The following is a 12319-nucleotide window of genomic DNA, read 5'->3' on the forward strand; positions in this document are numbered from 1 at the left end:
CTTTTTTTTTATCATAAAAATGTACTTTTTAAAATATACATAACTCTTTCTTGGCATTTAATAACTTTCACGTAATATAATTCATAATCATAATACATAAAATGAACTTTATATCAACTGCTCACTGTGGCTTGACTGCCCTCTTGTGTTTGAGCTACCAGCACGGCTATGGCTAATTTTTGGAACCTCGCAACAATAATAAATACTCTTTAAAACAATCAACTCATGTCTTATGATTTAAAAATATATTCTAAAATACCTGACGTCTATTGGGGTCCACATTTCTGTAAATCGACAACCATGGATAAGCCATCATCAGGATTAAAAAAGAAATAATAAAAAGTGGAAAACAGCATAATGAGGAAAAAAAAAAAACAACTTTATTTGCATGGAACAATGGCGGCAATCTCAGAACTTAAAGGGTAAAACAACCTGAGCGAGGCGCAAATGTTAGCGGCAAACCGCAACATAAGCGAGAAGAAAGCTCGGAGAGATGATTTATGGCACGGTCGCACATTTGGCAGCTTTTTTTCTCCAAGAAACGCTTACGTTTAAATTATTCATTCATAATAAGCGAGGTTGAAGCGCAGACGAAAAGAATCTATTGTTCAAAGCAAAGCGACAGGAAATTCCACGTGAAATTATTTATTATTGAATTTTTTTTTTTTTTTTTTGCCTGGCCTCGGTTCGCTTCGGGGATCCTGTTCGTAGTGCTATGTTTTGTTTTTTTTTTTGGGGGGGGGGGTTGTTTTTGTTTCCTAGCTGCTGGACATGTCTCGTTCCACCACGGCAATAACAAACAAAGGAAAAAAAATGGAAAATGAAAAATAATCCTCGTGTGTCGCGCATGCACTTTTTCTGCACGGCTTCTTCTTTTTCTTGGGCGACGGCGTGAACTCGACTTCCCCCCGTGAGCGCGTCTGCTCGCACGGTATTTACTTCTCTGGCTTCGATCCAATCAGCGTCTTCGCACTCGGCTTGGGTGGTGCAATTGCAATTTTCATGTTGGGGGGGGGGGGGGGTCAACACCTCAAGACATCCTGTGACACCGTCAAGTGGTTTTGAATATTTGGGCGATTCAGGTGCACCAAGGGTTGTTGTGTCATAAGCCAAACATCTAGAAAGTATTCAATACACTTTTTTTTTTTTTTCCTCCACAGATTTTTGTCAAATTACAGCCTGATACTCCAAACGTGTCATTAGGGGGAAATGGGCACACACACACAAAAAAAGAAGCCAGATTTCCAGGGGCCTCAAACATCTCATTAAAACTGATTAATCAGGTTCAGCAATTACTGCTTTTGTCTCAATTTGCATGCTTCGAAACACATCGGCATGCTTAATCTCCCGTCATTTTGGAGCGCTCCGCCCTGTGCCTTCTCGTGCAATGGACTCTTCCATCGTCTTACTGCACTTAAAACAATTTATTTTTTGTAAAAAAAAAAAAATTAAAAAAAAAAATATATATATATATATACACACTTATATATATATACACAAATATAACTTTGCATGCGCATGCAATATTTTTTAAAATTAAATCAATCAAGAATATAGAAAAATACATATTTAAACAATTTATTGCTTAAATTATACAAGATTTGATGCAAATATATTGAACTTAAAAGTTAAATACAACTGAACTGTACTAAGGCGGCACAGTCGATCAAGCTGGTAAAGCGTTGGCCTCACAGTTCTGAGGTCCCGGGTTTGATCCCGGCCCCGCCTGTGTGGAGTTTGTACGTTCTCCCCGTGCCTGCGTGGGTTTTCTCCGGGCACTCCGGTTCCCCCCCACATCTCACAAGAAAAAAATACAACATTAATTGGACACTCTAAATTGCCCCTAGGTGTGATTGTGTGTGTGGCTGTTTGTCTCCATGTGCCCTGCGTTTGGCTGGTAACTAGTTCAGGGTGTACCGCCCGTTGACAGCGGGGACAGGCTTCAGCACTCCTTGCAACCCTCGTGAGGATAACCGGCAAAGAAAACGGATGGATGGATTCCTGTGGACTCTCATGTCAGCAATTTGATTTTCTGTTCAACACGTTACACTTTGGTGTATTTTAATAAAAAATATTTCAAATGTAGAACTAACGTCATTGGTTCCTTTCTTGCTACACAGGTATTGAAAAAAAAAGAGCATTTAAAAAAAATGATAATAAAACTCTTTTTTTAATGTGACTATTTGTTCCCAATACAATTTCGAATACTTTATTTGCACTTAATTGCCCCTAGGTGTGATTCTGAGTGTGACTGTTTGTTTTTATGTGCCCTGCGATTGGCTGGCGACCAGTTCAGGGTGTACTCCGCCTCCTGCCCATTGACAGCTGGGATAGGCTCCAGCACTCCCCGCAACCCTTGTGAGGATAGGCGGCAAAGAAAATGGATGGATGGATGGACGTACTTAGGCAGTCCAGAATCTCCTGCATCGTCGCACCTTTTCCCTCAGTGACTTCTTGTTCCTGTGACCTGAAACCCCCCCCCCCCACAGCCCCACATCCCCACCTCCAGATGTTGTGATCTTTTCCGCCTTCCTGCGCCCTTGCAGCCTTTCGCCGCCGCCCGAGAGGAAACGCTTTCGTTCGGCATGAGTTGACGGCGCGAGCGACAGCTGCCTCGCTTTGAACGCGTATTCTCCTTGGCCACTGGTGTGCGCACAATACGCTGGTACACGGCGCTCTCACGGGCAAGGGAGGGGCGGGGGGGGGGGCGCAAAGCAGCACATCGGCTGGAATAGAAAAGCTCCGAGGAGGCTTCCAGATGCGAAAATCCAAAAATCTGCATCGCTACAAAAAAATGGACCAAAGGAGGTAAAAGTGGAAGGATATCCATCCATCCATCCATCCATTTTCTTAGTCGGTTATCCTCACGAGTGTCACAGGAAGTGCTGGAGCCCATCCCAGCTGTCAACAGACAGGAGGCGGGGTACACCCTGATCTGGTCGCCAGCCAATCGCTGGGCACATGGAGACAAACAGCTGCACTCCCAATCACACCTAGGGGCAATTTAGAATTTCCAATTAATGTTGCGTGTTTTTGGGGTGTGGGAGGAAACCGGAGTGCCCGGAGGAAACCCACGCAGGCACGCGGGAGAACGCGCAAACTCCACACAGGCGGGGCCGGGATCGAACCCGGGACCTCAGAACTGTGAGGCCAATGTTCAAACAAATGAAATCAAACGAGTCTGTACGGACTCACGTCCTGATTGTGGAATATGCTTGACATTTTTTTCCTCCTGCTTCATATTTCACGACTTTCCCCAAGTTAACAACGGCAACAGGGTGAATTTAAAAAAAATGGAACACGGTGCTGCGTTTTCAATGTCCTCTCCATACGTTGCACAAATGTCTGCGTGAGGTCCGTACGAGCTGCATAAAACGTGATTAAAAAAAATAACATTTCGCACACGTTTGTTCCGGCAGCTTCGGAAGGTTTCGTAACATCCAATTTTGACGCTATCGTGCTTCTCTCAGTAAAGTTTACTCTTTGTTTCCACTCTCACGCAACCGGAAAGGACTTCGAACAAAAGGTCAAGAGGGAAAAACGTGTCTGAGCATCTCTGAGGCACGAGGATGATACCTCGCATTGAACACGAGGATAGAATATGATGGCAAATGGAAATTATAGGAGTGTCAATAGGCTGCCATTGCAGGTTTGAATAATAATTTAAAAAAAAAAAACATTTTACAGACCTCTTTTCCCCCCATACTTGCCTCGCAAAGCCCCCACAAAATGTTGCAATGAATCAATTTCAATCCCATTATCATAAATTAGTCGCAATCAGCTGTATGACTGCATTTGCAATTCACAATCTCCATAATGTGATCAAAATCCTCAAAAATAGAACATACAAGTTATCCAAAGCCGCCATTTTGGGTCTTTACCAAAACCATCTCCAAACAAGCTGAGAGAAAATATCGAAATGATAATGCGCTGCTTATTAAGCAAACGGATCTTGATGATTACCGTAATTTCCGGCCTATAAATCGCAACTTCAACCCTGCGGCTTTTGCGGTGATGCGGCTAATTTGTGCATTTTTTCCCAACGGTCACAAGGGGGAACTCGAGCGGAAAAGGTAGGAGTGAGACTGGTGGAAAATATGTGCCGAGTAAGTGACTTTTACCGGCATGTTTTTTTTTTTTTTAACTGGCCCTGTTAGCATATTCTATCGTTGGCGCTGTGCTAGCGTGTTGCTGTGTCCCAGTGATTTTTACTGGTATGTTTTTTTTTTTCTAACCATTAGCACTGCGCTAGCTTCTTGCTGCAGTGTTACTGTGTCTCTGTGATTTTTACCCATATGTTTTTTTTTTTTAAACCGGCCCTGTTAGCACTGCTACTGTTAGCGCTGTGCTACCATGTTGCTGTGTCTCAGTGATTTTTACCAGTAGGTTTTTATTTAATCGTTCACGCCACGCTAGCTTCTTGCTGCTGTGTTACTGCTGTGTCTCAGTAATTTTCACCGGTATGTTTTTTTTTTTTTTAAACTAGCCTTGTTAGCACCATGCTAGCGTGTTGCTGCTGTGTTACTGCCATGTCTCAGTGATTTAATTTTTTTTTTTTTTTAACAGGCCCTGTTAGTGTTGTGCTACCATGTTGCTACTGTGTAGCTGCCACGGCTGGTTTTTTTTACTTGTTTTTTTTTAGCGCTGTTCGTGCTACCGTGTTGTTGCTATGTTAAGCTAAGCTAAGGTATTAAAACTTTGAAAACTCTGTGTACAGTCTCTCTTTGTAAATATCTCGTGTTTCAATGTGGGCTTGTGGCTTTTACACAGGTGCGGCTTATGTATGTACCAAATGGTATTTCCTTCACAAATGTACTGGGTGAGGCTAATAAGCAGGTGCGCTCTATAGGCCGGAAATTACGGTAAATGCAAATGTATTGAACGTACAAGTTAAATACTACCGAAATGCATTGTGCAATACTTTCTAGCACCACTAGAGGGACACTGAGGATCACAGCTCTCGATCGGTCAAAATTGTGAAATATACTGAATATAAGTTCTTGCGAGTGCACACAAAGTCAGAGAGAGAGAGAAAGCGGACCGACGACCTTTTTACCCCACGTCACGCACGGCATGAAAGATAAAACCCGCTGCCGGATGAATCCTGTGAAACGCCCGCGCACATCCTGGACACGTCTGCCAGGGCGGCCGCCCGTGGCGGGACAGGTCAAACGAGGTGGCTGATTAAATCCGCTGCCGCTTCTTCTCTTTCCATTTTTGGTTTTTATTTTGGGAAAAAAAAAAGGCATGCCCAATTCATCGCGAGCACACGGTCAGGAATCACCGGATGCTGATGCGGGGTGACGTTAAGTGAAAAGCTGGAGGTTTTAAAGGTGGGAGGAAGCGGCGGGCAGGAGACACGCAAGCACTTGAGCCTGGAATGAAGCCTGACGCGCTTTCGGGCGGACGCTTCATTTTTCAGTGTTTTTCGCAATTAGGAGTTAGAATAATTCAGCACGCCTTGGAAACAACCGGGCCACAACGTAAGCTCAACCAACCCAACTGCCTGCAAACACCGTTTCTCATGATCTTAACATATAATAACATCAACATTATCCTGGATGCCATCTTGACTCAACTAAACGTGGTTCTTTCCCACAGAGATGGTGCCAGAATTTTTTAGCTCCCCCCCCCCCCGGAAATGCCAAACCAACTGCATGCAGGGGTTCGCCGAGCCCGCCTCTGAGAGGTTAAAGCCTGAATATTAACTAGAAATGAATTTTTTACATCTCTGTGGAGGTAATTTGGCTCGTACTTCCTTGCAGAATTGTTTTACGTCAGCGAAAAGGGAGGATTTTTAAGCAGGAACGGCCTCATATTTAAGATTTAAATCCAGATTTTGACTAGGCAGTTACAAAACTTTTTTTTTTTTCAAGTTATTTAAAAGTTGACTTGTTTTGCATAATTATCCTGCTGCAGAACCCAACCACACTTCACCTTGAGCTCAGAAAGTGATGGCGGATTCTTCAGCATTTTCTGGTTCAGAGCAGAATTCGTGGTTCTGTTAATTATGGCCAGTTGTCCAGGTCCTGATGGAGAAAAGCAGCCCCAAACCATCACACTCCGACCACCATATTTAACTGTTCCTTTGATGTTTTTTTTTCCTGAAACGCTGTACTACGATTACAAGAGAGCCTTTCAAAAAGATCACGCTTGGGTGTGACCATTAAAATTGATGGAAAAGGTTATGATTAGCTACAATTAATTTTTGATTTAAATTGCACGGTGATGACTTTTTCCACACGGTAACTTTGAATAGCTAAATTTAATAAATGAAATCACTTAAAACGGCATTTTAAGTTACTTTAATTTACATCTGTTTGATATTGACATTTGTTTAATGATGTTGAAACACCAAAGTGGGAGAATAATTTCAGAAGGGGACCAAAACTATTTCACATTCTTGTATAATGAGAGTGCGGCACGGTGCGCTCACAGTTCTGAGTTCCTAGGTTCGATCCCGGACCCGCCTGTGTGGAGTTTTGCACGTTCTCCCTGTACCTGCATGGGTTTTCTCCGGGCACTCCGGTTTCCTCCCACGTCCCAAAAACATGCAACATTAAATTGGGCACTCTAAATTGCCCCTAGGTGTGATTGTGAGTGCGGCTTCTTGTCTCTATGTGCCCTGCGATTGGCTAGCAAGCAGTTCAGAGTGTACCCCACCTCCTGCCTTTTGAGAGCTGGGGTAGGCTCCTTGTGAGGATAAGCGGCGGAGAAAATGTTTGGATAGATGTTAAAGAAAAAAAAACTTCTGGGAAAGGGCCAAAATAAATTTAATCAACACAAATAGTAAGTCTATGCGTGAATAGTTTTTTTTTTTTTTTTTTAGAAGCAAATCATCAAAATGAACAAATTCAATGTTAGCATTAGCATTAGACAAAAGTGGGTATTTAAAAAAAAAATTAAAGGCGCTTTCATGATATTTCCTCCCTTATGGAGCACGTCAGTCCCACCAAATCACATTCCAGTCGCGCTGGTGCAGGGAAAACCAAGGGAAGAGTGCCCCCTATCTGCACTGGGAAGCGCTGCGCTCCAAAACCAAGGCAGTTCTCCAAACGTTGATGTGCTGCCGTCTAACTCTGAGCTCAGATGCTTCACGAGATTTTTACCCCCCCCCCCCCTCTCCTCCCCCCTCTCCTAATTCTCCTCCAATTCTGGATGACGGTACGGTAGAAGACAGCAGTCACACTCGGGCGGGCCAAATGAGAAGCGCTCTGTTTGAAGTTCACTCCACTTAATAAGTCCATTACACAGCATATTTTTTTTTTTTATTAAAAAAACGCAATTAGCTGAGAAAATCCAGTGTCCCACCCATCCCCCCAAAAAAATTTTTTTAAAAAGTCCTTGATGATTCGGCGCGTGACGCAACGCAAAACGAGTCGATCACCTGCGCCGGAGTAATTAAGAGGCGAAATGAAACGACGGGCACTTGTAATTATGCCTGTTGAAAACGAGATTAAGCGGGCTCATTAGGTTAGTTTTGACGTGACTTCGTGTAGAGAGCAACGACTGCTTCAAAAGAATCAGTGCAGAGTGGATATATAAAGTGTACACACCCTCTGTTCAGATGCAACGTTTTCGTATTGCAAAAAAAATATTTGACAAGAATTTCTAGACTTTTCCTACCATGAAATGTGACTTCCACCACAAGGGATTTATTTTTATTATTATTTTTTTTTATTTGAAATGAAACAGAACCCCGTTAACCAGACATAAAGACGACGAGAGATTGCTGTGTAGTACACCCCCCAGTACTTACCAGAAATTCCTGGAGCTTCTTCAATCTTGCTGCCAGTCTTCCAGTCCTGTTTTCTTGCTCATCTTTTCATCAATTCTGGAGGAACATCTAGTTCTTGATGTTGTAACATCCATCCATCTTCTTTGCTGCTAATCCTCACAAGGGAGTGCTGGAGCCTATCCCAGCTCTAAACCGGCAGGAGGCGGGGAGCCAGCCAGTCGCAGGGCACATCAAGACACACTCACAATCACACCTATGGGCAATTTAGAGTCTCCAATTAATGTTTCATGTTTTGAGATGTGGGAGGAAACCGGAGTGCCCAGAGAAACCCCACGCAGGCACGGGGAGAATATGCAAACTCCACACAGGTGGGGCTGGGATTGAACCCGGGACCTCAGAACTGTGAGGACACGATCCACCGTGCCACCCTATGTTGTAACAGTTGCGCTCAAATTCCTTGTGGTAAAGTGTGCAAGAACGAACATGTGAAGTGTTTGCGGTTAATCGGAAAAAAGTGCTAGCATGTGTGCTAACTCCCATTTAGCATGGATAGGATTGGTTAATAGGGAACATGGCCACACCCCCAGTTAAGAGCGTACACTTGTACAACCACATTTTTTTCAAGTTTACTTTTCCTTCCCGGTCTAGAAAAATATATTTTCCCAATTGTGTTGTGCAGGTTATCGGTCACATTTCGAAATCATATGTCTCGGGGCTCAGTGTTCTAAAATGACAAAACCTGGCATTTTTAAACAGGGGTGTGTCGACTTTTTATAGCCACTCCTAAGATTTCAAAAATTAACATTCCAACTCCCCAATACTACTCAAAGATGCAAATATTGGAAACGAAACAAAACTCATGATAATCACTGTAAAAAAATAAATAAAAATCTACTTTTTGATAAACATTTTTCCGAAACACTTTTTTACAAGGAATTTATGGATTAAAACAAACACCGACAAAAAATAAATAAATAAAACTGATTCTATTATCTTTCCAAATTCCCTGTTTTGAATTTTTTTTTCCTTTGGAATTTACTCTTGAAAAGATAAAAAAAAAAAAATCCATTAAATGTTTCCTTTCAAAAATATTGAGAGGACAAATAAAAAGCATTCTCACTTCCGTAAAAACTAAAAGAAAATAGAAAGCTATCCCAAAAAGGCTCAGTTCTGAGCTACATTTCAGTTCACTTATTTCACCGAACCACATCTCAGTCCGACTACCGGAATTTGCGGCCTATGAGCCGCGACTTTTTTCCCTCCCCCCCCCCACACACGCTTTCAACCCTGTGGTTTATGCGGCTAATTTGTGCATTGTTTTTCTAACGGCCGCAAGGGGGCACTCGAGCGGAAAAAAAGGTAAGCGTGAGACCGGTGGAATATATGTGCCGCGGAAGTGACTTTTACCAGTCCGGCCCTGTTAGCGCTGCGCTAGAGTGTTACTGCCGTTGTCTCAGTGATTTTTACCGGTATGTTTTTTTTTTTTTTTTTTTAAACTGGCCCTGTTAGCGCCTTAGCATGGCGCTAGCATTAGCATGGCAGCGCTAGCGTTAAACTCTCCGTGTACAGTCTTTGTAAATATCTTGTTTCAATGTGGGCATTTGTGACTTTTACACAGCTGCGGTGTACTTATGTACCAAATGGTATTTCCTTACCAAATGTACTGGGTGTGGCTTATAGCCAGGTGCGCTCTGTCGGCCGGGAATTACGGTACTCTGTTTCCAAATATGGAATTTGCGGCATTTGTGTCTCTCGTTCCGGTGAAATCGTTTCAACTTGTTGCACCTTCTTTGCGTCCGATCGAGCCGAGCGGCTCGCGGAAGAACAAACCGTCTCCGGCCCGTCCGTGAAGCTCGGCAGACAGATGCGCCGATATGCCATCTATGGCCGGGGGGGCCTTTCGCCGACTTCTAAAGGCTTCCGCTGTCAGAACGGCTCGCTCGGGAGCGGCGTGACACAAAAGTTAAATGAAGGTTAAACGCAGGCACTTCAAAGTCGGAACGTCTTCGCGGGAGAAGAAGGCAAAAATAACGGCGGAAAGGTTAATGCGTGTCTTGTTGAGACACCGCGGCAGCTTGTAGCTTTCGGGCATCACAGTGGAAGGTCCGCTTTGGGTCAGAACACCTCGGGGCTGGCCGTTTATTGGCTTTGTTCCGCGCACTTTTCAGAGTGGGGATGGAAATTGGTGAGCAGATTTTCCTCTCTCGATCATATTGGCAACCAATCAGCTCTCGCTCACGGGAAAGACTTTTTTTTTTTAATCAGTTATCCTATATTACATAGATCTTAGGTGGAAAAATAAAGACCCAGCTTTTTAATATTTTGGAGTCACTGAAAGGTAGAATATCAATGTAATACATCCTGGATATGCCCCCCCAAAAGTGTACACACCCCTGTTTAATTATACTGAAAGGCATTTCTTGCTTACTTTGCAACAGTCCTGACTGTAAAAGAAAAAATGTGCTCTACATTGCATTCTACTTATTATATTTTGACAGCAAAATAATATTTTCAAAGTACCTTTAAGGATTATGGGGGGGGGATAAAATTTCCCCAAATGTAATTTTTTTGTTTAATGTAGATGTCCTACTAAATCCTACAACTTGCTACATTCGCAGGTTCATAATTGTGAAAGCAAAAATTTCCGATCTTTTTTTTTTTTTTCATATTTTGGAGTCACTGAAAGGTAAATATGAATGAAATACATCCTGGATATTCCCTCCAAAAGTCTACACACCCCTGTTCAATTAGAATGAAATGCATTTCTTGCTTAATTTGACTGTAAAAGCAAAACATTTACTCCGAATTGCATTTTACTTATCATATTTTGACAGCAAAACAATATTTTCAAAGTAGCTTGGAGTGAAGGATTTTTTTGGGGGGTGGAGGAACAAAATTAACCCAAATTTTAAAAATGTTTTGTCTAATGTAAATGTCCTACTAAATCCTGCAATTTGCTACATCGCAGGTTTATAATTATGGAAGCAAAAATTTCCCATCTTTTTTTTTTCTTTTTAACCAATTAGCTTTTTTTCATTGTGGGAAATTGACTACATTCTTGCGCTCTCTTGAAAAGTTCATTTGCGCTGATCTCGTAATTGCTGCCCACCGGAGCAATCAATGCAGGGGGAAAAAAAGCATGTTTTGAAGGTCATATCCGTGCACTCAAGCACCCAGCAGGGTGCCCCGCTTGGGGTCTGCGGTCCGGCTGATCACAGACCTGCGGAGGATTATTGTTCTCGCCTCCCCCCGGTTGACCCTTACTGTCCCATTAAAATCTAGCCTCAAACCCCGCCTCAGGGTCTCCAGCCATCATCGGCGCGCGGCGGCCGGCCGACGCGGCGCATACAGATGAGGATAGAAAAAGGGGGGTTATTATTATTATTTTTTTTTATTTCTTCACCTGCATCTTTAAAAATGTTAACTGTGGCTCACGGAGGTGAGAGGTGGTCACCGGGCAGAATTACTGACAGACTGGTGCTTGATTATTAGTCAGTTTAATGCAGCCAAAGAGCAAGAGGAGTCACACTCTGAGTCTAACGAGCGACGCGGATCCAATTCCAATGAGCACGTGCGCCGACTATTAACGGCGGCCCGCATCTACATGTTCTGACTCGAGGACTTGCCCCCCTCCATCCACTTGGACTGCAATGTTGGACCGCATCACAAGAAGCGCGAAGCGCTTTGAATTTCTTGCTAATTAAAAGTTTGCGCAACACAAGCATCTGATAAACATGATACATGTCGTTTTCATCGTGCAAAAAAGAATTTAGTGGGAAATTTGAAATTATTTTTTAAAATGGGATAAAATGGCGCCATAGAATTTGACTTCATTATACATTACAGATAATAGAAAGACATTCAGGTGTTTGGCTGAATATATACTTTATTGAACTGCTATTACACGAGAGGAACAAAACAAAAGCAAAAAAAAAAAAACACTGTTCTTTTGTATCTACACCCGTGCTGTACATTTGTCCTCAGCGCGAAAGGACGGTTGCAGAGGTAGTGGAACGATACAATGTGAATATTTCGATTCAATGCCATTCCAAAAAAAAAAAAAAAAAAAAAAAAAAAAGAGGTAATACAATGTGTCTGCTACTTGCCGGACATTATGAACACGGACTTGATAAGCTTCGGTGTTGGCTATCTACACAAGGAAACTCTAAAATGAGGAGCTGAATCCAAAATGTGCACTCAAGATCGAAATTTGATCAATGAGTACTTGCGAAGGGGATAATGACGATGATGATGATGATATAATTAATAAGGCACCAGAGAGTCAAGTGAGAACCTCCCAGTAACAAACTCGTTCATTCACAATCATACCCGAGATCTGGGCTCTTTGGGATCCCACCTTGGATTATGCTATTTCCTGCCCTCCCCCTCCCCGAAAAAAGCAAACGTATACAGTTCATAGATTCCAAGTCTGTCACGACTAATATATTCGAACAAATTCTTTTTTTTTTCCAAAGAATAAATATTCAAGCTCAAAACACACAGAAATGTACGACTTAGAGCGCTGGACAATGTGGAATAAGAGGAGAACGTCTTCATCTCCAGCAGCAACAAGTATTTAAA

The sequence above is a fragment of the Syngnathoides biaculeatus genome, chromosome 20 (assembly GCF_019802595.1).
Source record: "Syngnathoides biaculeatus isolate LvHL_M chromosome 20, ASM1980259v1, whole genome shotgun sequence".
Classification (NCBI taxonomy): Eukaryota; Metazoa; Chordata; class Actinopteri; order Syngnathiformes; family Syngnathidae; genus Syngnathoides; species Syngnathoides biaculeatus.